At 50.7% G+C, this 23856-nt stretch overlaps 19 non-coding genes across 19 annotated transcripts; all 19 read right to left on the bottom strand.

Annotated features, from left to right (window-relative positions):
• Nucleotides 1-980: 980 nt before the first annotated feature.
• Nucleotides 981-1099, bottom strand: LOC126321682 (5S ribosomal RNA). The gene has a single exon (XR_007558445.1). It is a non-coding gene; the product is annotated as a 5S ribosomal RNA (ribosomal RNA).
• Nucleotides 1100-2185: 1086 nt separating this feature from the next.
• On the bottom strand, nucleotides 2186-2304 carry LOC126321681 (5S ribosomal RNA). Its single transcript, XR_007558444.1, has one exon. It is a non-coding gene; the product is annotated as a 5S ribosomal RNA (ribosomal RNA).
• A 1086-nt stretch (nucleotides 2305-3390) lies between these two features.
• On the bottom strand, nucleotides 3391-3509 carry LOC126321680 (5S ribosomal RNA). Its single transcript, XR_007558443.1, has one exon. It is a non-coding gene; the product is annotated as a 5S ribosomal RNA (ribosomal RNA).
• A 1086-nt stretch (nucleotides 3510-4595) lies between these two features.
• On the bottom strand, nucleotides 4596-4714 carry LOC126321679 (5S ribosomal RNA). The gene has a single exon (XR_007558442.1). It is a non-coding gene; the product is annotated as a 5S ribosomal RNA (ribosomal RNA).
• Nucleotides 4715-5800: 1086 nt separating this feature from the next.
• On the bottom strand, nucleotides 5801-5919 carry LOC126321678 (5S ribosomal RNA). The gene has a single exon (XR_007558441.1). It is a non-coding gene; the product is annotated as a 5S ribosomal RNA (ribosomal RNA).
• Nucleotides 5920-7005: 1086 nt separating this feature from the next.
• On the bottom strand, nucleotides 7006-7124 carry LOC126321690 (5S ribosomal RNA). Its single transcript, XR_007558453.1, has one exon. It is a non-coding gene; the product is annotated as a 5S ribosomal RNA (ribosomal RNA).
• A 1086-nt stretch (nucleotides 7125-8210) lies between these two features.
• LOC126321677 (5S ribosomal RNA) lies at nucleotides 8211-8329 on the bottom strand. The gene has a single exon (XR_007558440.1). It is a non-coding gene; the product is annotated as a 5S ribosomal RNA (ribosomal RNA).
• Nucleotides 8330-9415: 1086 nt separating this feature from the next.
• On the bottom strand, nucleotides 9416-9534 carry LOC126321676 (5S ribosomal RNA). Its single transcript, XR_007558439.1, has one exon. It is a non-coding gene; the product is annotated as a 5S ribosomal RNA (ribosomal RNA).
• A 1086-nt stretch (nucleotides 9535-10620) lies between these two features.
• On the bottom strand, nucleotides 10621-10739 carry LOC126321675 (5S ribosomal RNA). Its single transcript, XR_007558438.1, has one exon. It is a non-coding gene; the product is annotated as a 5S ribosomal RNA (ribosomal RNA).
• A 1086-nt stretch (nucleotides 10740-11825) lies between these two features.
• On the bottom strand, nucleotides 11826-11944 carry LOC126321674 (5S ribosomal RNA). Its single transcript, XR_007558437.1, has one exon. It is a non-coding gene; the product is annotated as a 5S ribosomal RNA (ribosomal RNA).
• A 1086-nt stretch (nucleotides 11945-13030) lies between these two features.
• Nucleotides 13031-13149, bottom strand: LOC126321672 (5S ribosomal RNA). The gene has a single exon (XR_007558435.1). It is a non-coding gene; the product is annotated as a 5S ribosomal RNA (ribosomal RNA).
• Nucleotides 13150-14235: 1086 nt separating this feature from the next.
• Nucleotides 14236-14354, bottom strand: LOC126321671 (5S ribosomal RNA). Its single transcript, XR_007558434.1, has one exon. It is a non-coding gene; the product is annotated as a 5S ribosomal RNA (ribosomal RNA).
• A 1086-nt stretch (nucleotides 14355-15440) lies between these two features.
• On the bottom strand, nucleotides 15441-15559 carry LOC126321670 (5S ribosomal RNA). Its single transcript, XR_007558433.1, has one exon. It is a non-coding gene; the product is annotated as a 5S ribosomal RNA (ribosomal RNA).
• A 1086-nt stretch (nucleotides 15560-16645) lies between these two features.
• LOC126321735 (5S ribosomal RNA) lies at nucleotides 16646-16764 on the bottom strand. The gene has a single exon (XR_007558497.1). It is a non-coding gene; the product is annotated as a 5S ribosomal RNA (ribosomal RNA).
• Nucleotides 16765-17850: 1086 nt separating this feature from the next.
• On the bottom strand, nucleotides 17851-17969 carry LOC126321669 (5S ribosomal RNA). Its single transcript, XR_007558432.1, has one exon. It is a non-coding gene; the product is annotated as a 5S ribosomal RNA (ribosomal RNA).
• A 1086-nt stretch (nucleotides 17970-19055) lies between these two features.
• On the bottom strand, nucleotides 19056-19174 carry LOC126321668 (5S ribosomal RNA). Its single transcript, XR_007558431.1, has one exon. It is a non-coding gene; the product is annotated as a 5S ribosomal RNA (ribosomal RNA).
• Nucleotides 19175-20259: 1085 nt separating this feature from the next.
• On the bottom strand, nucleotides 20260-20378 carry LOC126321667 (5S ribosomal RNA). The gene has a single exon (XR_007558430.1). It is a non-coding gene; the product is annotated as a 5S ribosomal RNA (ribosomal RNA).
• A 1086-nt stretch (nucleotides 20379-21464) lies between these two features.
• LOC126321666 (5S ribosomal RNA) lies at nucleotides 21465-21583 on the bottom strand. The gene has a single exon (XR_007558429.1). It is a non-coding gene; the product is annotated as a 5S ribosomal RNA (ribosomal RNA).
• A 1086-nt stretch (nucleotides 21584-22669) lies between these two features.
• Nucleotides 22670-22788, bottom strand: LOC126321665 (5S ribosomal RNA). The gene has a single exon (XR_007558428.1). It is a non-coding gene; the product is annotated as a 5S ribosomal RNA (ribosomal RNA).
• Between the last annotated feature and the right edge of the window lie 1068 nt (nucleotides 22789-23856).

Below are 23856 nucleotides of genomic sequence, written 5' to 3'. Positions count from 1 at the left end.
ACACTAGATCGCGTGTTCGCACCTTGTTATTGTCAACCAGCGCAGGTCTTGCGCGCGGCCGGGCGGCGGGTGGACTGCGCGGGGTGTGTCAGTGTCCTGCTGGACCGAGGGAAGCGTTCTCACCTGCCTGACACGCGTCGCGCTTCCAGATATTTGCGTAATTCGCATGGTGCATTCTCGGCTGTCCCCTTCCGTCCCGACTTGTCCCGACTTTGCTCGACTGCCGCTCGCTGCCGCTCGGGTCGTGGTCCATATGACAGCACAAGCACGAGAAACAACTGCGAGACTGGCGCCGGACTGACCGGCGTGTGCGAGGCGCCGTGTGCGGCCGTTCGGAGCTACTAGAGCAGTGCTGTTCCGTGCAATGCCGTGGAAAGGTGCGAAAACACGGACACAAGACACAGGCGGTTCGACAAAGCATCCATTTCTTCTAGCGGCGAAAGATAAATTTTTGTTTACAAATTTGCATTTGTACACTGCTACAAAACTATAAGCCCTGGCGTATTTCAGAACAGTCCTGTCGTGTCATACTCTTGTTATTTCTAGAGACACTTTGTCTGACTTCATTTTTTGGCTACCCCTGCCAGCCCTCTTTTCCAGAGTACCCAGGCGGTCACCGATCCGAATACTAACGATGTTGCTTATCGTCGGTGATCGTACCAGAACAGTTGATTTTCTGTTTTTTTAGTTTTTTATTTAATTATTTAGTTTTTTGGAATTTAGCGCTCCTACAAAACAGTAGGCTCTGACGCATTTCAAGTGCACATCTGTCGATTCGCAGTGTTTCGTTACTTTCAAGGAGTTCCTACCACCCTTCCTTCGCGCATTCTTGCTCAAACTGAGTTCATTACTGTAATTTCGCATCTTACGTTTAATACAGTAGTTTAAAATGCTTGTGGGAGCATCTTTGTCGCACCTGAGAGTTAGTATGAAAAGAGGGCTGCCAGGTGTAGTGACATGAAATTTAAAAGAAGAGAGAGAGCCAACAGCACCCGGTGTTCCCAGGCGGTCACCCATCCAAGTACTAACCGGGCCCGATGTTGCTTAACTTCGGTGATCGGACGAGAACCGGTGTATTCAACATGGTATGGCCGTTGGCGTCCTTATACTGTAGCTGCACGGCAGAAGAATGCTTCGCCTCTCCTTCCAACACACGCAATCGCCATTTTCGGTGGCACATTTGACGCAAAGCACGTCCTTCCTCCTCGACACTCGCGGGAGACGCACCTTGTTATTGTCAACCAGCGCAGGTCTTGCGCGCGGCCGGGCGGCGGGTGGACTGCGCGGGGTGTGTCAGTGTCCTGCTGGACCGAGGGAAGCGTTCTCACCTGCCTGACACGCGTCGCGCTTCCAGATATTTGCGTAATTCGCATGGTGCATTCTCGGCTGTCCCCTTCCGTCCCGACTTGTCCCGACTTTGCTCGACTGCCGCTCGCTGCCGCTCGGGTCGTGGTCCATATGACAGCACAAGCACGAGAAACAACTGCGAGACTGGCGCCGGACTGACCGGCGTGTGCGAGGCGCCGTGTGCGGCCGTTCGGAGCTACTAGAGCAGTGCTGTTCCGTGCAATGCCGTGGAAAGGTGCGAAAACACGGACACAAGACACAGGCGGTTCGACAAAGCATCCATTTCTTCTAGCGGCGAAAGATAAATTTTTGTTTACAAATTTGCATTTGTACACTGCTACAAAACTATAAGCCCTGGCGTATTTCAGAACAGTCCTGTCGTGTCATACTCTTGTTATTTCTAGAGACACTTTGTCTGACTTCATTTTTTGGCTACCCCTGCCAGCCCTCTTTTCCAGAGTACCCAGGCGGTCACCGATCCGAATACTAACGATGTTGCTTATCGTCGGTGATCGTACCAGAACAGTTGATTTTCTGTTTTTTTAGTTTTTTATTTAATTATTTAGTTTTTTGGAATTTAGCGCTCCTACAAAACAGTAGGCTCTGACGCATTTCAAGTGCACATCTGTCGATTCGCAGTGTTTCGTTACTTTCAAGGAGTTCCTACCACCCTTCCTTCGCGCATTCTTGCTCAAACTGAGTTCATTACTGTAATTTCGCATCTTACGTTTAATACAGTAGTTTAAAATGCTTGTGGGAGCATCTTTGTCGCACCTGAGAGTTAGTATGAAAAGAGGGCTGCCAGGTGTAGTGACATGAAATTTAAAAGAAGAGAGAGAGCCAACAGCACCCGGTGTTCCCAGGCGGTCACCCATCCAAGTACTAACCGGGCCCGATGTTGCTTAACTTCGGTGATCGGACGAGAACCGGTGTATTCAACATGGTATGGCCGTTGGCGTCCTTATACTGTAGCTGCACGGCAGAAGAATGCTTCGCCTCTCCTTCCAACACACGCAATCGCCATTTTCGGTGGCACATTTGACGCAAAGCACGTCCTTCCTCCTCGACACTCGCGGGAGACGCACCTTGTTATTGTCAACCAGCGCAGGTCTTGCGCGCGGCCGGGCGGCGGGTGGACTGCGCGGGGTGTGTCAGTGTCCTGCTGGACCGAGGGAAGCGTTCTCACCTGCCTGACACGCGTCGCGCTTCCAGATATTTGCGTAATTCGCATGGTGCATTCTCGGCTGTCCCCTTCCGTCCCGACTTGTCCCGACTTTGCTCGACTGCCGCTCGCTGCCGCTCGGGTCGTGGTCCATATGACAGCACAAGCACGAGAAACAACTGCGAGACTGGCGCCGGACTGACCGGCGTGTGCGAGGCGCCGTGTGCGGCCGTTCGGAGCTACTAGAGCAGTGCTGTTCCGTGCAATGCCGTGGAAAGGTGCGAAAACACGGACACAAGACACAGGCGGTTCGACAAAGCATCCATTTCTTCTAGCGGCGAAAGATAAATTTTTGTTTACAAATTTGCATTTGTACACTGCTACAAAACTATAAGCCCTGGCGTATTTCAGAACAGTCCTGTCGTGTCATACTCTTGTTATTTCTAGAGACACTTTGTCTGACTTCATTTTTTGGCTACCCCTGCCAGCCCTCTTTTCCAGAGTACCCAGGCGGTCACCGATCCGAATACTAACGATGTTGCTTATCGTCGGTGATCGTACCAGAACAGTTGATTTTCTGTTTTTTTAGTTTTTTATTTAATTATTTAGTTTTTTGGAATTTAGCGCTCCTACAAAACAGTAGGCTCTGACGCATTTCAAGTGCACATCTGTCGATTCGCAGTGTTTCGTTACTTTCAAGGAGTTCCTACCACCCTTCCTTCGCGCATTCTTGCTCAAACTGAGTTCATTACTGTAATTTCGCATCTTACGTTTAATACAGTAGTTTAAAATGCTTGTGGGAGCATCTTTGTCGCACCTGAGAGTTAGTATGAAAAGAGGGCTGCCAGGTGTAGTGACATGAAATTTAAAAGAAGAGAGAGAGCCAACAGCACCCGGTGTTCCCAGGCGGTCACCCATCCAAGTACTAACCGGGCCCGATGTTGCTTAACTTCGGTGATCGGACGAGAACCGGTGTATTCAACATGGTATGGCCGTTGGCGTCCTTATACTGTAGCCGCACGGCAGAAGAATGCTTCGCCTCTCCTTCCAACACACGCAATCGCCATTTTCGGTGGCACATTTGACGCAAAGCACGTCCTTCCTCCTCGACACTCGCGGGAGACGCACCTTGTTATTGTCAACCAGCGCAGGTCTTGCGCGCGGCCGGGCGGCGGGTGGACTGCGCGGGGTGTGTCAGTGTCCTGCTGGACCGAGGGAAGCGTTCTCACCTGCCTGACACGCGTCGCGCTTCCAGATATTTGCGTAATTCGCATGGTGCATTCTCGGCTGTCCCCTTCCGTCCCGACTTGTCCCGACTTTGCTCGACTGCCGCTCGCTGCCGCTCGGGTCGTGGTCCATATGACAGCACAAGCACGAGAAACAACTGCGAGACTGGCGCCGGACTGACCGGCGTGTGCGAGGCGCCGTGTGCGGCCGTTCGGAGCTACTAGAGCAGTGCTGTTCCGTGCAATGCCGTGGAAAGGTGCGAAAACACGGACACAAGACACAGGCGGTTCGACAAAGCATCCATTTCTTCTAGCGGCGAAAGATAAATTTTTGTTTACAAATTTGCATTTGTACACTGCTACAAAACTATAAGCCCTGGCGTATTTCAGAACAGTCCTGTCGTGTCATACTCTTGTTATTTCTAGAGACACTTTGTCTGACTTCATTTTTTGGCTACCCCTGCCAGCCCTCTTTTCCAGAGTACCCAGGCGGTCACCGATCCGAATACTAACGATGTTGCTTATCGTCGGTGATCGTACCAGAACAGTTGATTTTCTGTTTTTTTAGTTTTTTATTTAATTATTTAGTTTTTTGGAATTTAGCGCTCCTACAAAACAGTAGGCTCTGACGCATTTCAAGTGCACATCTGTCGATTCGCAGTGTTTCGTTACTTTCAAGGAGTTCCTACCACCCTTCCTTCGCGCATTCTTGCTCAAACTGAGTTCATTACTGTAATTTCGCATCTTACGTTTAATACAGTAGTTTAAAATGCTTGTGGGAGCATCTTTGTCGCACCTGAGAGTTAGTATGAAAAGAGGGCTGCCAGGTGTAGTGACATGAAATTTAAAAGAAGAGAGAGAGCCAACAGCACCCGGTGTTCCCAGGCGGTCACCCATCCAAGTACTAACCGGGCCCGATGTTGCTTAACTTCGGTGATCGGACGAGAACCGGTGTATTCAACATGGTATGGCCGTTGGCGTCCTTATACTGTAGCCGCACGGCAGAAGAATGCTTCGCCTCTCCTTCCAACACACGCAATCGCCATTTTCGGTGGCACATTTGACGCAAAGCACGTCCTTCCTCCTCGACACTCGCGGGAGACGCACCTTGTTATTGTCAACCAGCGCAGGTCTTGCGCGCGGCCGGGCGGCGGGTGGACTGCGCGGGGTGTGTCAGTGTCCTGCTGGACCGAGGGAAGCGTTCTCACCTGCCTGACACGCGTCGCGCTTCCAGATATTTGCGTAATTCGCATGGTGCATTCTCGGCTGTCCCCTTCCGTCCCGACTTGTCCCGACTTTGCTCGACTGCCGCTCGCTGCCGCTCGGGTCGTGGTCCATATGACAGCACAAGCACGAGAAACAACTGCGAGACTGGCGCCGGACTGACCGGCGTGTGCGAGGCGCCGTGTGCGGCCGTTCGGAGCTACTAGAGCAGTGCTGTTCCGTGCAATGCCGTGGAAAGGTGCGAAAACACGGACACAAGACACAGGCGGTTCGACAAAGCATCCATTTCTTCTAGCGGCGAAAGATAAATTTTTGTTTACAAATTTGCATTTGTACACTGCTACAAAACTATAAGCCCTGGCGTATTTCAGAACAGTCCTGTCGTGTCATACTCTTGTTATTTCTAGAGACACTTTGTCTGACTTCATTTTTTGGCTACCCCTGCCAGCCCTCTTTTCCAGAGTACCCAGGCGGTCACCGATCCGAATACTAACGATGTTGCTTATCGTCGGTGATCGTACCAGAACAGTTGATTTTCTGTTTTTTTAGTTTTTTATTTAATTATTTAGTTTTTTGGAATTTAGCGCTCCTACAAAACAGTAGGCTCTGACGCATTTCAAGTGCACATCTGTCGATTCGCAGTGTTTCGTTACTTTCAAGGAGTTCCTACCACCCTTCCTTCGCGCATTCTTGCTCAAACTGAGTTCATTACTGTAATTTCGCATCTTACGTTTAATACAGTAGTTTAAAATGCTTGTGGGAGCATCTTTGTCGCACCTGAGAGTTAGTATGAAAAGAGGGCTGCCAGGTGTAGTGACATGAAATTTAAAAGAAGAGAGAGAGCCAACAGCACCCGGTGTTCCCAGGCGGTCACCCATCCAAGTACTAACCGGGCCCGATGTTGCTTAACTTCGGTGATCGGACGAGAACCGGTGTATTCAACATGGTATGGCCGTTGGCGTCCTTATACTGTAGCCGCACGGCAGAAGAATGCTTCGCCTCTCCTTCCAACACACGCAATCGCCATTTTCGGTGGCACATTTGACGCAAAGCACGTCCTTCCTCCTCGACACTCGCGGGAGACGCACCTTGTTATTGTCAACCAGCGCAGGTCTTGCGCGCGGCCGGGCGGCGGGTGGACTGCGCGGGGTGTGTCAGTGTCCTGCTGGACCGAGGGAAGCGTTCTCACCTGCCTGACACGCGTCGCGCTTCCAGATATTTGCGTAATTCGCATGGTGCATTCTCGGCTGTCCCCTTCCGTCCCGACTTGTCCCGACTTTGCTCGACTGCCGCTCGCTGCCGCTCGGGTCGTGGTCCATATGACAGCACAAGCACGAGAAACAACTGCGAGACTGGCGCCGGACTGACCGGCGTGTGCGAGGCGCCGTGTGCGGCCGTTCGGAGCTACTAGAGCAGTGCTGTTCCGTGCAATGCCGTGGAAAGGTGCGAAAACACGGACACAAGACACAGGCGGTTCGACAAAGCATCCATCTCTTCTAGCGGCGAAAGATAAATTTTTGTTTACAAATTTGCATTTGTACACTGCTACAAAACTATAAGCCCTGGCGTATTTCAGAACAGTCCTGTCGTGTCATACTCTTGTTATTTCTAGAGACACTTTGTCTGACTTCATTTTTTGGCTACCCCTGCCAGCCCTCTTTTCCAGAGTACCCAGGCGGTCAACGATCCGAATACTAACGATGTTGCTTATCGTCGGTGATCGTACCAGAACAGTTGATTTTCTGTTTTTTTAGTTTTTTATTTAATTATTTAGTTTTTTGGAATTTAGCGCTCCTACAAAACAGTAGGCTCTGACGCATTTCAAGTGCACATCTGTCGATTCGCAGTGTTTCGTTACTTTCAAGGAGTTCCTACCACCCTTCCTTCGCGCATTCTTGCTCAAACTGAGTTCATTACTGTAATTTCGCATCTTACGTTTAATACAGTAGTTTAAAATGCTTGTGGGAGCATCTTTGTCGCACCTGAGAGTTAGTATGAAAAGAGGGCTGCCAGGTGTAGTGACATGAAATTTAAAAGAAGAGAGAGAGCCAACAGCACCCGGTGTTCCCAGGCGGTCACCCATCCAAGTACTAACTGGGCCCGATGTTGCTTAACTTCGGTGATCGGACGAGAACCGGTGTATTCAACATGGTATGGCCGTTGGCGTCCTTATACTGTAGCCGCACGGCAGAAGAATGCTTCGCCTCTCCTTCCAACACACGCAATCGCCATTTTCGGTGGCACATTTGACGCAAAGCACGTCCTTCCTCCTCGACACTCGCGGGAGACGCACCTTGTTATTGTCAACCAGCGCAGGTCTTGCGCGCGGCCGGGCGGCGGGTGGACTGCGCGGGGTGTGTCAGTGTCCTGCTGGACCGAGGGAAGCGTTCTCACCTGCCTGACACGCGTCGCGCTTCCAGATATTTGCGTAATTCGCATGGTGCATTCTCGGCTGTCCCCTTCCGTCCCGACTTGTCCCGACTTTGCTCGACTGCCGCTCGCTGCCGCTCGGGTCGTGGTCCATATGACAGCACAAGCACGAGAAACAACTGCGAGACTGGCGCCGGACTGACCGGCGTGTGCGAGGCGCCGTGTGCGGCCGTTCGGAGCTACTAGAGCAGTGCTGTTCCGTGCAATGCCGTGGAAAGGTGCGAAAACACGGACACAAGACACAGGCGGTTCGACAAAGCATCCATCTCTTCTAGCGGCGAAAGATAAATTTTTGTTTACAAATTTGCATTTGTACACTGCTACAAAACTATAAGCCCTGGCGTATTTCAGAACAGTCCTGTCGTGTCATACTCTTGTTATTTCTAGAGACACTTTGTCTGACTTCATTTTTTGGCTACCCCTGCCAGCCCTCTTTTCCAGAGTACCCAGGCGGTCAACGATCCGAATACTAACGATGTTGCTTATCGTCGGTGATCGTACCAGAACAGTTGATTTTCTGTTTTTTTAGTTTTTTATTTAATTATTTAGTTTTTTGGAATTTAGCGCTCCTACAAAACAGTAGGCTCTGACGCATTTCAAGTGCACATCTGTCGATTCGCAGTGTTTCGTTACTTTCAAGGAGTTCCTACCACCCTTCCTTCGCGCATTCTTGCTCAAACTGAGTTCATTACTGTAATTTCGCATCTTACGTTTAATACAGTAGTTTAAAATGCTTGTGGGAGCATCTTTGTCGCACCTGAGAGTTAGTATGAAAAGAGGGCTGCCAGGTGTAGTGACATGAAATTTAAAAGAAGAGAGAGAGCCAACAGCACCCGGTGTTCCCAGGCGGTCACCCATCCAAGTACTAACCGGGCCCGATGTTGCTTAACTTCGGTGATCGGACGAGAACCGGTGTATTCAACATGGTATGGCCGTTGGCGTCCTTATACTGTAGCCGCACGGCAGAAGAATGCTTCGCCTCTCCTTCCAACACACGCAATCGCCATTTTCGGTGGCACATTTGACGCAAAGCACGTCCTTCCTCCTCGACACTCGCGGGAGACGCACCTTGTTATTGTCAACCAGCGCAGGTCTTGCGCGCGGCCGGGCGGCGGGTGGACTGCGCGGGGTGTGTCAGTGTCCTGCTGGACCGAGGGAAGCGTTCTCACCTGCCTGACACGCGTCGCGCTTCCAGATATTTGCGTAATTCGCATGGTGCATTCTCGGCTGTCCCCTTCCGTCCCGACTTGTCCCGACTTTGCTCGACTGCCGCTCGCTGCCGCTCGGGTCGTGGTCCATATGACAGCACAAGCACGAGAAACAACTGCGAGACTGGCGCCGGACTGACCGGCGTGTGCGAGGCGCCGTGTGCGGCCGTTCGGAGCTACTAGAGCAGTGCTGTTCCGTGCAATGCCGTGGAAAGGTGCGAAAACACGGACACAAGACACAGGCGGTTCGACAAAGCATCCATTTCTTCTAGCGGCGAAAGATAAATTTTTGTTTACAAATTTGCATTTGTACACTGCTACAAAACTATAAGCCCTGGCGTATTTCAGAACAGTCCTGTCGTGTCATACTCTTGTTATTTCTAGAGACACTTTGTCTGACTTCATTTTTTGGCTACCCCTGCCAGCCCTCTTTTCCAGAGTACCCAGGCGGTCACCGATCCGAATACTAACGATGTTGCTTATCGTCGGTGATCGTACCAGAACAGTTGATTTTCTGTTTTTTTAGTTTTTTATTTAATTATTTAGTTTTTTGGAATTTAGCGCTCCTACAAAACAGTAGGCTCTGACGCATTTCAAGTGCACATCTGTCGATTCGCAGTGTTTCGTTACTTTCAAGGAGTTCCTACCACCCTTCCTTCGCGCATTCTTGCTCAAACTGAGTTCATTACTGTAATTTCGCATCTTACGTTTAATACAGTAGTTTAAAATGCTTGTGGGAGCATCTTTGTCGCACCTGAGAGTTAGTATGAAAAGAGGGCTGCCAGGTGTAGTGACATGAAATTTAAAAGAAGAGAGAGAGCCAACAGCACCCGGTGTTCCCAGGCGGTCACCCATCCAAGTACTAACCGGGCCCGATGTTGCTTAACTTCGGTGATCGGACGAGAACCGGTGTATTCAACATGGTATGGCCGTTGGCGTCCTTATACTGTAGCTGCACGGCAGAAGAATGCTTCGCCTCTCCTTCCAACACACGCAATCGCCATTTTCGGTGGCACATTTGACGCAAAGCACGTCCTTCCTCCTCGACACTCGCGGGAGACGCACCTTGTTATTGTCAACCAGCGCAGGTCTTGCGCGCGGCCGGGCGGCGGGTGGACTGCGCGGGGTGTGTCAGTGTCCTGCTGGACCGAGGGAAGCGTTCTCACCTGCCTGACACGCGTCGCGCTTCCAGATATTTGCGTAATTCGCATGGTGCATTCTCGGCTGTCCCCTTCCGTCCCGACTTGTCCCGACTTTGCTCGACTGCCGCTCGCTGCCGCTCGGGTCGTGGTCCATATGACAGCACAAGCACGAGAAACAACTGCGAGACTGGCGCCGGACTGACCGGCGTGTGCGAGGCGCCGTGTGCGGCCGTTCGGAGCTACTAGAGCAGTGCTGTTCCGTGCAATGCCGTGGAAAGGTGCGAAAACACGGACACAAGACACAGGCGGTTCGACAAAGCATCCATCTCTTCTAGCGGCGAAAGATAAATTTTTGTTTACAAATTTGCATTTGTACACTGCTACAAAACTATAAGCCCTGGCGTATTTCAGAACAGTCCTGTCGTGTCATACTCTTGTTATTTCTAGAGACACTTTGTCTGACTTCATTTTTTGGCTACCCCTGCCAGCCCTCTTTTCCAGAGTACCCAGGCGGTCAACGATCCGAATACTAACGATGTTGCTTATCGTCGGTGATCGTACCAGAACAGTTGATTTTCTGTTTTTTTAGTTTTTTATTTAATTATTTAGTTTTTTGGAATTTAGCGCTCCTACAAAACAGTAGGCTCTGACGCATTTCAAGTGCACATCTGTCGATTCGCAGTGTTTCGTTACTTTCAAGGAGTTCCTACCACCCTTCCTTCGCGCATTCTTGCTCAAACTGAATTCATTACTGTAATTTCGCATCTTACGTTTAATACAGTAGTTTAAAATGCTTGTGGGAGCATCTTTGTCGCACCTGAGAGTTAGTATGAAAAGAGGGCTGCCAGGTGTAGTGACATGAAATTTAAAAGAAGAGAGAGAGCCAACAGCACCCGGTGTTCCCAGGCGGTCACCCATCCAAGTACTAACCGGGCCCGATGTTGCTTAACTTCGGTGATCGGACGAGAACCGGTGTATTCAACATGGTATGGCCGTTGGCGTCCTTATACTGTAGCCGCACGGCAGAAGAATGCTTCGCCTCTCCTTCCAACACACGCAATCGCCATTTTCGGTGGCACATTTGACGCAAAGCACGTCCTTCCTCCTCGACACTCGCGGGAGACGCACCTTGTTATTGTCAACCAGCGCAGGTCTTGCGCGCGGCCGGGCGGCGGGTGGACTGCGCGGGGTGTGTCAGTGTCCTGCTGGACCGAGGGAAGCGTTCTCACCTGCCTGACACGCGTCGCGCTTCCAGATATTTGCGTAATTCGCATGGTGCATTCTCGGCTGTCCCCTTCCGTCCCGACTTGTCCCGACTTTGCTCGACTGCCGCTCGCTGCCGCTCGGGTCGTGGTCCATATGACAGCACAAGCACGAGAAACAACTGCGAGACTGGCGCCGGACTGACCGGCGTGTGCGAGGCGCCGTGTGCGGCCGTTCGGAGCTACTAGAGCAGTGCTGTTCCGTGCAATGCCGTGGAAAGGTGCGAAAACACGGACACAAGACACAGGCGGTTCGACAAAGCATCCATCTCTTCTAGCGGCGAAAGATAAATTTTTGTTTACAAATTTGCATTTGTACACTGCTACAAAACTATAAGCCCTGGCGTATTTCAGAACAGTCCTGTCGTGTCATACTCTTGTTATTTCTAGAGACACTTTGTCTGACTTCATTTTTTGGCTACCCCTGCCAGCCCTCTTTTCCAGAGTACCCAGGCGGTCAACGATCCGAATACTAACGATGTTGCTTATCGTCGGTGATCGTACCAGAACAGTTGATTTTCTGTTTTTTTAGTTTTTTATTTAATTATTTAGTTTTTTGGAATTTAGCGCTCCTACAAAACAGTAGGCTCTGACGCATTTCAAGTGCACATCTGTCGATTCGCAGTGTTTCGTTACTTTCAAGGAGTTCCTACCACCCTTCCTTCGCGCATTCTTGCTCAAACTGAGTTCATTACTGTAATTTCGCATCTTACGTTTAATACAGTAGTTTAAAATGCTTGTGGGAGCATCTTTGTCGCACCTGAGAGTTAGTATGAAAAGAGGGCTGCCAGGTGTAGTGACATGAAATTTAAAAGAAGAGAGAGAGCCAACAGCACCCGGTGTTCCCAGGCGGTCACCCATCCAAGTACTAACCGGGCCCGATGTTGCTTAACTTCGGTGATCGGACGAGAACCGGTGTATTCAACATGGTATGGCCGTTGGCGTCCTTATACTGTAGCCGCACGGCAGAAGAATGCTTCGCCTCTCCTTCCAACACACGCAATCGCCATTTTCGGTGGCACATTTGACGCAAAGCACGTCCTTCCTCCTCGACACTCGCGGGAGACGCACCTTGTTATTGTCAACCAGCGCAGGTCTTGCGCGCGGCCGGGCGGCGGGTGGACTGCGCGGGGTGTGTCAGTGTCCTGCTGGACCGAGGGAAGCGTTCTCACCTGCCTGACACGCGTCGCGCTTCCAGATATTTGCGTAATTCGCATGGTGCATTCTCGGCTGTCCCCTTCCGTCCCGACTTGTCCCGACTTTGCTCGACTGCCGCTCGCTGCCGCTCGGGTCGTGGTCCATATGACAGCACAAGCACGAGAAACAACTGCGAGACTGGCGCCGGACTGACCGGCGTGTGCGAGGCGCCGTGTGCGGCCGTTCGGAGCTACTAGAGCAGTGCTGTTCCGTGCAATGCCGTGGAAAGGTGCGAAAACACGGACACAAGACACAGGCGGTTCGACAAAGCATCCATCTCTTCTAGCGGCGAAAGATAAATTTTTGTTTACAAATTTGCATTTGTACACTGCTACAAAACTATAAGCCCTGGCGTATTTCAGAACAGTCCTGTCGTGTCATACTCTTGTTATTTCTAGAGACACTTTGTCTGACTTCATTTTTTGGCTACCCCTGCCAGCCCTCTTTTCCAGAGTACCCAGGCGGTCAACGATCCGAATACTAACGATGTTGCTTATCGTCGGTGATCGTACCAGAACAGTTGATTTTCTGTTTTTTTAGTTTTTTATTTAATTATTTAGTTTTTTGGAATTTAGCGCTCCTACAAAACAGTAGGCTCTGACGCATTTCAAGTGCACATCTGTCGATTCGCAGTGTTTCGTTACTTTCAAGGAGTTCCTACCACCCTTCCTTCGCGCATTCTTGCTCAAACTGAGTTCATTACTGTAATTTCGCATCTTACGTTTAATACAGTAGTTTAAAATGCTTGTGGGAGCATCTTTGTCGCACCTGAGAGTTAGTATGAAAAGAGGGCTGCCAGGTGTAGTGACATGAAATTTAAAAGAAGAGAGAGAGCCAACAGCACCCGGTGTTCCCAGGCGGTCACCCATCCAAGTACTAACCGGGCCCGATGTTGCTTAACTTCGGTGATCGGACGAGAACCGGTGTATTCAACATGGTATGGCCGTTGGCGTCCTTATACTGTAGCCGCACGGCAGAAGAATGCTTCGCCTCTCCTTCCAACACACGCAATCGCCATTTTCGGTGGCACATTTGACGCAAAGCACGTCCTTCCTCCTCGACACTCGCGGGAGACGCACCTTGTTATTGTCAACCAGCGCAGGTCTTGCGCGCGGCCGGGCGGCGGGTGGACTGCGCGGGGTGTGTCAGTGTCCTGCTGGACCGAGGGAAGCGTTCTCACCTGCCTGACACGCGTCGCGCTTCCAGATATTTGCGTAATTCGCATGGTGCATTCTCGGCTGTCCCCTTCCGTCCCGACTTGTCCCGACTTTGCTCGACTGCCGCTCGCTGCCGCTCGGGTCGTGGTCCATATGACAGCACAAGCACGAGAAACAACTGCGAGACTGGCGCCGGACTGACCGGCGTGTGCGAGGCGCCGTGTGCGGCCGTTCGGAGCTACTAGAGCAGTGCTGTTCCGTGCAATGCTGTGGAAAGGTGCGAAAACACGGACACAATACACAGGCGGTTCGACAAAGCATCCATCTCTTCTAGCGGCGAAAGATAAGTTTTTGTTTACAAATTTGCATTTGTACACTGCTACAAAACTATAAGCCCTGGCGTATTTCAGAACAGTCCTGTCGTGTCATACTCTTGTTATTTCTAGAGACACTTTGTCTGACTTCATTTTTTGGCTACCCCTGCCAGCCCTCTTTTCCAGAGTACCCAGGCGGTCACCGATCCGAATACTAACGATGTTGCTTATCGTCGGTGATCGTACCAGAACAGTTGATTTTCTGTTTTTTTAGTTTTTTATTTAATTATTTAGTTTTTTGGAATTTAGCGCTCCTACAAAACAGTAGGCTCTGACGCATTTCAAGTGCACATCTGTCGATTCGCAGTGTTTCGTTACTTTCAAGGAGTTCCTACCACCCTTCCTTCGCGCATTCTTGCTCAAACTGAGTTCATTACTGTAATTTCGCATCTTACGTTTAATACAGTAGTTTAAAATGCTTGTGGGAGCATCTTTGTCGCACCTGAGAGTTAGTATGAAAAGAGGGCTGCCAGGTGTAGTGACATGAAATTTAAAAGAAGAGAGAGAGCCAACAGCACCCGGTGTTCCCAGGCGGTCACCCATCCAAGTACTAACCGGGCCCGATGTTGCTTAACTTCGGTGATCGGACGAGAACCGGTGTATTCAACATGGTATGGCCGTTGGCGTCCTTATACTGTAGCCGCACGGCAGAAGAATGCTTCGCCTCTCCTTCCAACACACGCAATCGCCATTTTCGGTGGCACATTTGACGCGAAGCACGTCCTTCCTCCTCGACACTCGCGGGAGACGCACCTTGTTATTGTCAACCAGCGCAGGTCTTGCGCGCGGCCGGGCGGCGGGTGGACTGCGCGGGGTGTGTCAGTGTCCTGCTGGACCGAGGGAAGCGTTCTCACCTGCCTGACACGCGTCGCGCTTCCAGATATTTGCGTAATTCGCATGGTGCATTCTCGGCTGTCCCCTTCCGTCCCGACTTGTCCCGACTTTGCTCGACTGCCGCTCGCTGCCGCTCGGGTCGTGGTCCATATGACAGCACAAGCACGAGAAACAACTGCGAGACTGGCGCCGGACTGACCGGCGTGTGCGAGGCGCCGTGTGCGGCCGTTCGGAGCTACTAGAGCAGTGCTGTTCCGTGCAATGCCGTGGAAAGGTGCGAAAACACGGACACAAGACACAGGCGGTTCGACAAAGCATCCATCTCTTCTAGCGGCGAAAGATAAATTTTTGTTTACAAATTTGCATTTGTACACTGCTACAAAACTATAAGCCCTGGCGTATTTCAGAACAGTCCTGTCGTGTCATACTCTTGTTATTTCTAGAGACACTTTGTCTGACTTCATTTTTTGGCTACCCCTGCCAGCCCTCTTTTCCAGAGTACCCAGGCGGTCAACGATCCGAATACTAACGATGTTGCTTATCGTCGGTGATCGTACCAGAACAGTTGATTTTCTGTTTTTTTAGTTTTTTATTTAATTATTTAGTTTTTTGGAATTTAGCGCTCCTACAAAACAGTAGGCTCTGACGCATTTCAAGTGCACATCTGTCGATTCGCAGTGTTTCGTTACTTTCAAGGAGTTCCTACCACCCTTCCTTCGCGCATTCTTGCTCAAACTGAGTTCATTACTGTAATTTCGCATCTTACGTTTAATACAGTAGTTTAAAATGCTTGTGGGAGCATCTTTGTCGCACCTGAGAGTTAGTATGAAAAGAGGGCTGCCAGGTGTAGTGACATGAAATTTAAAAGAAGAGAGAGAGCCAACAGCACCCGGTGTTCCCAGGCGGTCACCCATCCAAGTACTAACCGGGCCCGATGTTGCTTAACTTCGGTGATCGGACGAGAACCGGTGTATTCAACATGGTATGGCCGTTGGCGTCCTTATACTGTAGCCGCACGGCAGAAGAATGCTTCGCCTCTCCTTCCAACACACGCAATCGCCATTTTCGGTGGCACATTTGACGCAAAGCACGTCCTTCCTCCTCGACACTCGCGGGAGACGCACCTTGTTATTGTCAACCAGCGCAGGTCTTGCGCGCGGCCGGGCGGCGGGTGGACTGCGCGGGGTGTGTCAGTGTCCTGCTGGACCGAGGGAAGCGTTCTCACCTGCCTGACACGCGTCGCGCTTCCAGATATTTGCGTAATTCGCATGGTGCATTCTCGGCTGTCCCCTTCCGTCCCGACTTGTCCCGACTTTGCTCGACTGCCGCTCGCTGCCGCTCGGGTCGTGGTCCATATGACAGCACAAGCACGAGAAACAACTGCGAGACTGGCGCCGGACTGACCGGCGTGTGCGAGGCGCCGTGTGCGGCCGTTCGGAGCTACTAGAGCAGTGCTGTTCCGTGCAATGCCGTGGAAAGGTGCGAAAACACGGACACAAGACACAGGCGGTTCGACAAAGCATCCATCTCTTCTAGCGGCGAAAGATAAATTTTTGTTTACAAATTTGCATTTGTACACTGCTACAAAACTATAAGCCCTGGCGTATTTCAGAACAGTCCTGTCGTGTCATACTCTTGTTATTTCTAGAGACACTTTGTCTGACTTCATTTTTTGGCTACCCCTGCCAGCCCTCTTTTCCAGAGTACCCAGGCGGTCAACGATCCGAATACTAACGATGTTGCTTATCGTCGGTGATCGTACCAGAACAGTTGATTTTCTGTTTTTTTAGTTTTTTATTTAATTATTTAGTTTTTTGGAATTTAGCGCTCCTACAAAACAGTAGGCTCTGACGCATTTCAAGTGCACATCTGTCGATTCGCAGTGTTTCGTTACTTTCAAGGAGTTCCTACCACCCTTCCTTCGCGCATTCTTGCTCAAACTGAGTTCATTACTGTAATTTCGCATCTTACGTTTAATACAGTAGTTTAAAATGCTTGTGGGAGCATCTTTGTCGCACCTGAGAGTTAGTATGAAAAGAGGGCTGCCAGGTGTAGTGACATGAAATTTAAAAGAAGAGAGAGAGCCAACAGCACCCGGTGTTCCCAGGCGGTCACCCATCCAAGTACTAACCAGGCCCGATGTTGCTTAACTTCGGTGATCGGACGAGAACCGGTGTATTCAACATGGTATGGCCGTTGGCGTCCTTGTACTGTAGCCGCACGGCAGAAGAATGCTTCGCCTCTCCTTCCAACACACGCAATCGCCATTTTCGGTGGCACATTTGACGCAAAGCACGTCCTTCCTCCTCGACACTCGCGGGAGACGCACCTTGTTATTGTCAACCAGCGCAGGTCTTGCGCGCGGCCGGGCGGCGGGTGGACTGCGCGGGGTGTGTCAGTGTCCTGCTGGACCGAGGGAAGCGTTCTCACCTGCCTGACACGCGTCGCGCTTCCAGATATTTGCGTAATTCGCATGGTGCATTCTCGGCTGTCCCCTTCCGTCCCGACTTGTCCCGACTTTGCTCGACTGCCGCTCGCTGCCGCTCGGGTCGTGGTCCATATGACAGCACAAGCACGAGAAACAACTGCGAGACTGGCGCCGGACTGACCGGCGTGTGCGAGGCGCCGTGTGCGGCCGTTCGGAGCTACTAGAGCAGTGCTGTTCCGTGCAATGCCGTGGAAAGGTGCGAAAACACGGACACAAGACACAGGCGGTTCGACAAAGCATCCATCTCTTCTAGCGGCGAAAGATAAATTTTTGTTTACAAATTTGCATTTGTACACTGCTACAAAACTATAAGCCCTGGCGTATTTCAGAACAGTCCTGTCGTGTCATACTCTTGTTATTTCTAGAGACACTTTGTCTGACTTCATTTTTTGGCTACCCCTGCCAGCCCTCTTTTCCAGAGTACCCAGGCGGTCACCGATCCGAATACTAACGATGTTGCTTATCGTCGGTGATCGTACCAGAACAGTTGATTTTCTGTTTTTTTAGTTTTTTATTTAATTATTTAGTTTTTTGGAATTTAGCGCTCCTACAAAACAGTAGGCTCTGACGCATTTCAAGTGCACATCTGTCGATTCGCAGTGTTTCGTTACTTTCAAGGAGTTCCTACCACCCTTCCTTCGCGCATTCTTGCTCAAACTGAGTTCATTACTGTAATTTCGCATCTTACGTTTAATACAGTAGTTTAAAATGCTTGTGGGAGCATCTTTGTCGCACCTGAGAGTTAGTATGAAAAGAGGGCTGCCAGGTGTAGTGACATGAAATTTAAAAGAAGAGAGAGAGCCAACAGCACCCGGTGTTCCCAGGCGGTCACCCATCCAAGTACTAACCGGGCCCGATGTTGCTTAACTTCGGTGATCGGACGAGAACCGGTGTATTCAACATGGTATGGCCGTTGGCGTCCTTATACTGTAGCCGCACGGCAGAAGAATGCTTCGCCTCTCCTTCCAACACACGCAATCGCCATTTTCGGTGGCACATTTGACGCAAAGCACGTCCTTCCTCCTCGACACTCGCGGGAGACGCACCTTGTTATTGTCAACCAGCGCAGGTCTTGCGCGCGGCCGGGCGGCGGGTGGACTGCGCGGGGTGTGTCAGTGTCCTGCTGGACCGAGGGAAGCGTTCTCACCTGCCTGACACGCGTCGCGCTTCCAGATATTTGCGTAATTCGCATGGTGCATTCTCGGCTGTCCCCTTCCGTCCCGACTTGTCCCGACTTTGCTCGACTGCCGCTCGCTGCCGCTCGGGTCGTGGTCCATATGACAGCACAAGCACGAGAAACAACTGCGAGACTGGCGCCGGACTGACCGGCGTGTGCGAGGCGCCGTGTGCGGCCGTTCGGAGCTACTAGAGCAGTGCTGTTCCGTGCAATGCCGTGGAAAGGTGCGAAAACACGGACACAAGACACAGGCGGTTCGACAAAGCATCCATTTCTTCTAGCGGCGAAAGATAAATTTTTGTTTACAAATTTGCATTTGTACACTGCTACAAAACTATAAGCCCTGGCGTATTTCAGAACAGTCCTGTCGTGTCATACTCTTGTTATTTCTAGAGACACTTTGTCTGACTTCATTTTTTGGCTACCCCTGCCAGCCCTCTTTTCCAGAGTACCCAGGCGGTCACCGATCCGAATACTAACGATGTTGCTTATCGTCGGTGATCGTACCAGAACAGTTGATTTTCTGTTTTTTTAGTTTTTTATTTAATTATTTAGTTTTTTGGAATTTAGCGCTCCTACAAAACAGTAGGCTCTGACGCATTTCAAGTGCACATCTGTCGATTCGCAGTGTTTCGTTACTTTCAAGGAGTTCCTACCACCCTTCCTTCGCGCATTCTTGCTCAAACTGAGTTCATTACTGTAATTTCGCATCTTACGTTTAATACAGTAGTTTAAAATGCTTGTGGGAGCATCTTTGTCGCACCTGAGAGTTAGTATGAAAAGAGGGCTGCCAGGTGTAGTGACATGAAATTTAAAAGAAGAGAGAGAGCCAACAGCACCCGGTGTTCCCAGGCGGTCACCCATCCAAGTACTAACCGGGCCCGATGTTGCTTAACTTCGGTGATCGGACGAGAACCGGTGTATTCAACATGGTATGGCCGTTGGCGTCCTTATACTGTAGCCGCACGGCAGAAGAATGCTTCGCCTCTCCTTCCAACACACGCAATCGCCATTTTCGGTGGCACATTTGACGCGAAGCACGTCCTTCCTCCTCGACACTCGCGGGAGACGCACCTTGTTATTGTCAACCAGCGCAGGTCTTGCGCGCGGCCGGGCGGCGGGTGGACTGCGCGGGGTGTGTCAGTGTCCTGCTGGACCGAGGGAAGCGTTCTCACCTGCCTGACACGCGTCGCGCTTCCAGATATTTGCGTAATTCGCATGGTGCATTCTCGGCTGTCCCCTTCCGTCCCGACTTGTCCCGACTTTGCTCGACTGCCGCTCGCTGCCGCTCGGGTCGTGGTCCATATGACAGCACAAGCACGAGAAACAACTGCGAGACTGGCGCCGGACTGACCGGCGTGTGCGAGGCGCCGTGTGCGGCCGTTCGGAGCTACTAGAGCAGTGCTGTTCCGTGCAATGCCGTGGAAAGGTGCGAAAACACGGACACAAGACACAGGCGGTTCGACAAAGCATCCATTTCTTCTAGCGGCGAAAGATAAATTTTTGTTTACAAATTTGCATTTGTACACTGCTACAAAACTATAAGCCCTGGCGTATTTCAGAACAGTCCTGTCGTGTCATACTCTTGTTATTTCTAGAGACACTTTGTCTGACTTCATTTTTTGGCTACCCCTGCCAGCCCTCTTTTCCAGAGTACCCAGGCGGTCACCGATCCGAATACTAACGATGTTGCTTATCGTCGGTGATCGTACCAGAACAGTTGATTTTCTGTTTTTTTAGTTTTTTATTTAATTATTTAGTATTTGGAATTTAGCGCTCCTACAAAACAGTAGGCTCTGACGCATTTCAAGTGCACATCTGTCGATTCGCAGTGTTTCGTTACTTTCAAGGAGTTCCTACCACCCTTCCTTCGCGCATTCTTGCTCAAACTGAGTTCATTACTGTAATTTCGCATCTTACGTTTAATACAGTAGTTTAAAATGCTTGTGGGAGCATCTTTGTCGCACCTGAGAGTTAGTATGAAAAGAGGGCTGCCAGGTGTAGTGACATGAAATTTAAAAGAAGAGAGAGAGCCAACAGCACCCGGTGTTCCCAGGCGGTCACCCATCCAAGTACTAACCGGGCCCGATGTTGCTTAACTTCGGTGATCGGACGAGAACCGGTGTATTCAACATGGTATGGCCGTTGGCGTCCTTATACTGTAGCCGCACGGCAGAAGAATGCTTCGCCTCTCCTTCCAACACACGCAATCGCCATTTTCGGTGGCACATTTGACGCAAAGCACGTCCTTCCTCCTCGACACTCGCGGGAGACGCACCTTGTTATTGTCAACCAGCGCAGGTCTTGCGCGCGGCCGGGCGGCGGGTGGACTGCGCGGGGTGTGTCAGTGTCCTGCTGGACCGAGGGAAGCGTTCTCACCTGCCTGACACGCGTCGCGCTTCCAGATATTTGCGTAATTCGCATGGTGCATTCTCGGCTGTCCCCTTCCGTCCCGACTTGTCCCGACTTTGCTCGACTGCCGCTCGCTGCCGCTCGGGTCGTGGTCCATATGACAGCACAAGCACGAGAAACAACTGCGAGACTGGCGCCGGACTGACCGGCGTGTGCGAGGCGCCGTGTGCGGCCGTTCGGAGCTACTAGAGCAGTGCTGTTCCGTGCAATGCCGTGGAAAGGTGCGAAAACACGGACACAAGACACAGGCGGTTCGACAAAGCATCCATTTCTTCTAGCGGCGAAAGATAAATTTTTGTTTACAAATTTGCATTTGTACACTGCTACAAAACTATAAGCCCTGGCGTATTTCAGAACAGTCCTGTCGTGTCATACTCTTGTTATTTCTAGAGACACTTTGTCTGACTTCATTTTTTGGCTACCCCTGCCAGCCCTCTTTTCCAGAGTACCCAGGCGGTCACCGATCCGAATACTAACGATGTTGCTTATCGTCGGTGATCGTACCAGAACAGTTGATTTTCTGTTTTTTTAGTTTTTTATTTAATTATTTAGTTTTTTGGAATTTAGCGCTCCTACAAAACAGTAGGCTCTGACGCATTTCAAGTGCACATCTGTCGATTCGCAGTGTTTCGTTACTTTCAAGGAGTTCCTACCACCCTTCCTTCGCGCATTCTTGCTCAAACTGAGTTCATTACTGTAATTTCGCATCTTACGTTTAATACAGTAGTTTAAAATGCTTGTGGGAGCATCTTTGTCGCACCTGAGAGTTAGTATGAAAAGAGGGCTGCCAGGTGTAGTGACATGAAATTTAAAAGAAGAGAGAGAGCCAACAGCACCCGGTGTTCCCAGGCGGTCACCCATCCAAGTACTAACCGGGCCCGATGTTGCTTAACTTCGGTGATCGGACGAGAACCGGTGTATTCAACATGGTATGGCCGTTGGCGTCCTTATACTGTAGCCGCACGGCAGAAGAATGCTTCGCCTCTCCTTCCAACACACGCAATCGCCATTTTCGGTGGCACATTTGACGCGAAGCACGTCCTTCCTCCTCGACACTCGCGGGAGACGCACCTTGTTATTGTCAACCAGCGCAGGTCTTGCGCGCGGCCGGGCGGCGGGTGGACTGCGCGGGGTGTGTCAGTGTCCTGCTGGACCGAGGGAAGCGTTCTCACCTGCCTGACACGCGTCGCGCTTCCAGATATTTGCGTAATTCGCATGGTGCATTCTCGGCTGTCCCCTTCCGTCCCGACTTGTCCCGACTTTGCTCGACTGCCGCTCGCTGCCGCTCGGGTCGTGGTCCATATGACAGCACAAGCACGAGAAACAACTGCGAGACTGGCGCCGGACTGACCGGCGTGTGCGAGGCGCCGTGTGCGGCCGTTCGGAGCTACTAGAGCAGTGCTGTTCCGTGCAATGCCGTGGAAAGGTGCGAAAACACGGACACAAGACACAGGCGGTTCGACAAAGCATCCATTTCTTCTAGCGGCGAAAGATAAATTTTTGTTTACAAATTTGCATTTGTACACTGCTACAAAACTATAAGCCCTGGCGTATTTCAGAACAGTCCTGTCGTGTCATACTCTTGTTATTTCTAGAGACACTTTGTCTGACTTCATTTTTTGGCTACCCCTGCCAGCCCTCTTTTCCAGAGTACCCAGGCGGTCACCGATCCGAATACTAACGATGTTGCTTATCGTCGGTGATCGTACCAGAACAGTTGATTTTCTGTTTTTTTAGTTTTTTATTTAATTATTTAGTTTTTTGGAATTTAGCGCTCCTACAAAACAGTAGGCTCTGACGCATTTCAAGTGCACATCTGTCGATTCGCAGTGTTTCGTTACTTTCAAGGAGTTCCTACCACCCTTCCTTCGCGCATTCTTGCTCAAACTGAGTTCATTACTGTAATTTCGCATCTTACGTTTAATACAGTAGTTTAAAATGCTTGTGGGAGCATCTTTGTCGCACCTGAGAGTTAGTATGAAAAGAGGGCTGCCAGGTGTAGTGACATGAAATTTAAAAGAAGAGAGAGAGCCAACAGCACCCGGTGTTCCCAGGCGGTCACCCATCCAAGTACTAACCGGGCCCGATGTTGCTTAACTTCGGTGATCGGACGAGAACCGGTGTATTCAACATGGTATGGCCGTTGGCGTCCTTATACTGTAGCCGCACGGCAGAAGAATGCTTCGCCTCTCCTTCCAACACACGCAATCGCCATTTTCGGTGGCACATTTGACGCAAAGCACGTCCTTCCTCCTCGACACTCGCGGGAGACGCACCTTGTTATTGTCAACCAGCGCAGGTCTTGCGCGCGGCCGGGCGGCGGGTGGACTGCGCGGGGTGTGTCAGTGTCCTGCTGGACCGAGGGAAGCGTTCTCACCTGCCTGACACGCGTCGCGCTTCCAGATATTTGCGTAATTCGCATGGTGCATTCTCGGCTGTCCCCTTCCGTCCCGACTTGTCCCGACTTTGCTCGACTGCCGCTCGCTGCCGCTCGGGTCGTGGTCCATATGACAGCACAAGCACGAGAAACAACTGCGAGACTGGCGCCGGACTGACCGGCGTGTGCGAGGCGCCGTGTGCGGCCGTTCGGAGCTACTAGAGCAGTGCTGTTCCGTGCAATGCCGTGGAAAGGTGCGAAAACACGGACACAAGACACAGGCGGTTCGACAAAGCATCCATTTCTTCTAGCGGCGAAAGATAAATTTTTGTTTACAAATTTGCATTTGTACACTGCTACAAAACTATAAGCCCTGGCGTATTTCAGAACAGTCCTGTCGTGTCATACTCTTGTTATTTCTAGAGACACTTTGTCTGACTTCATTTTTTGGCTACCCCTGCCAGCCCTCTTTTCCAGAGTACCCAGGCGGTCACCGATCCGAATACTAACGATGTTGCTTATCGTCGGTGATCGTACCAGAACAGTTGATTTTCTGTTTTTTTAGTTTTTTATTTAATTATTTAGTTTTTTGGAATTTAGCGCTCCTACAAAACAGTAGGCTCTGACGCATTTCAAGTGCACATCTGTCGATTCGCAGTGTTTCGTTACTTTCAAGGAGTTCCTACCACCCTTCCTTCGCGCATTCTTGCTCAAACTGAGTTCATTACTGTAATTTCGCATCTTACGTTTAATACAGTAGTTTAAAATGCTTGTGGGAGCATCTTTGTCGCACCTGAGAGTTAGTATGAAAAGAGGGCTGCCAGGTGTAGTGACATGAA

The sequence above is a fragment of the Schistocerca gregaria genome, unplaced genomic scaffold (assembly GCF_023897955.1).
Source record: "Schistocerca gregaria isolate iqSchGreg1 unplaced genomic scaffold, iqSchGreg1.2 ptg000758l, whole genome shotgun sequence".
NCBI classification, from domain to species: Eukaryota; Metazoa; Arthropoda; class Insecta; order Orthoptera; family Acrididae; genus Schistocerca; species Schistocerca gregaria.
The sequence above is the reverse complement of the archived record's forward strand: the minus strand, read 5'-3'. Positions and strand labels throughout refer to the sequence as shown.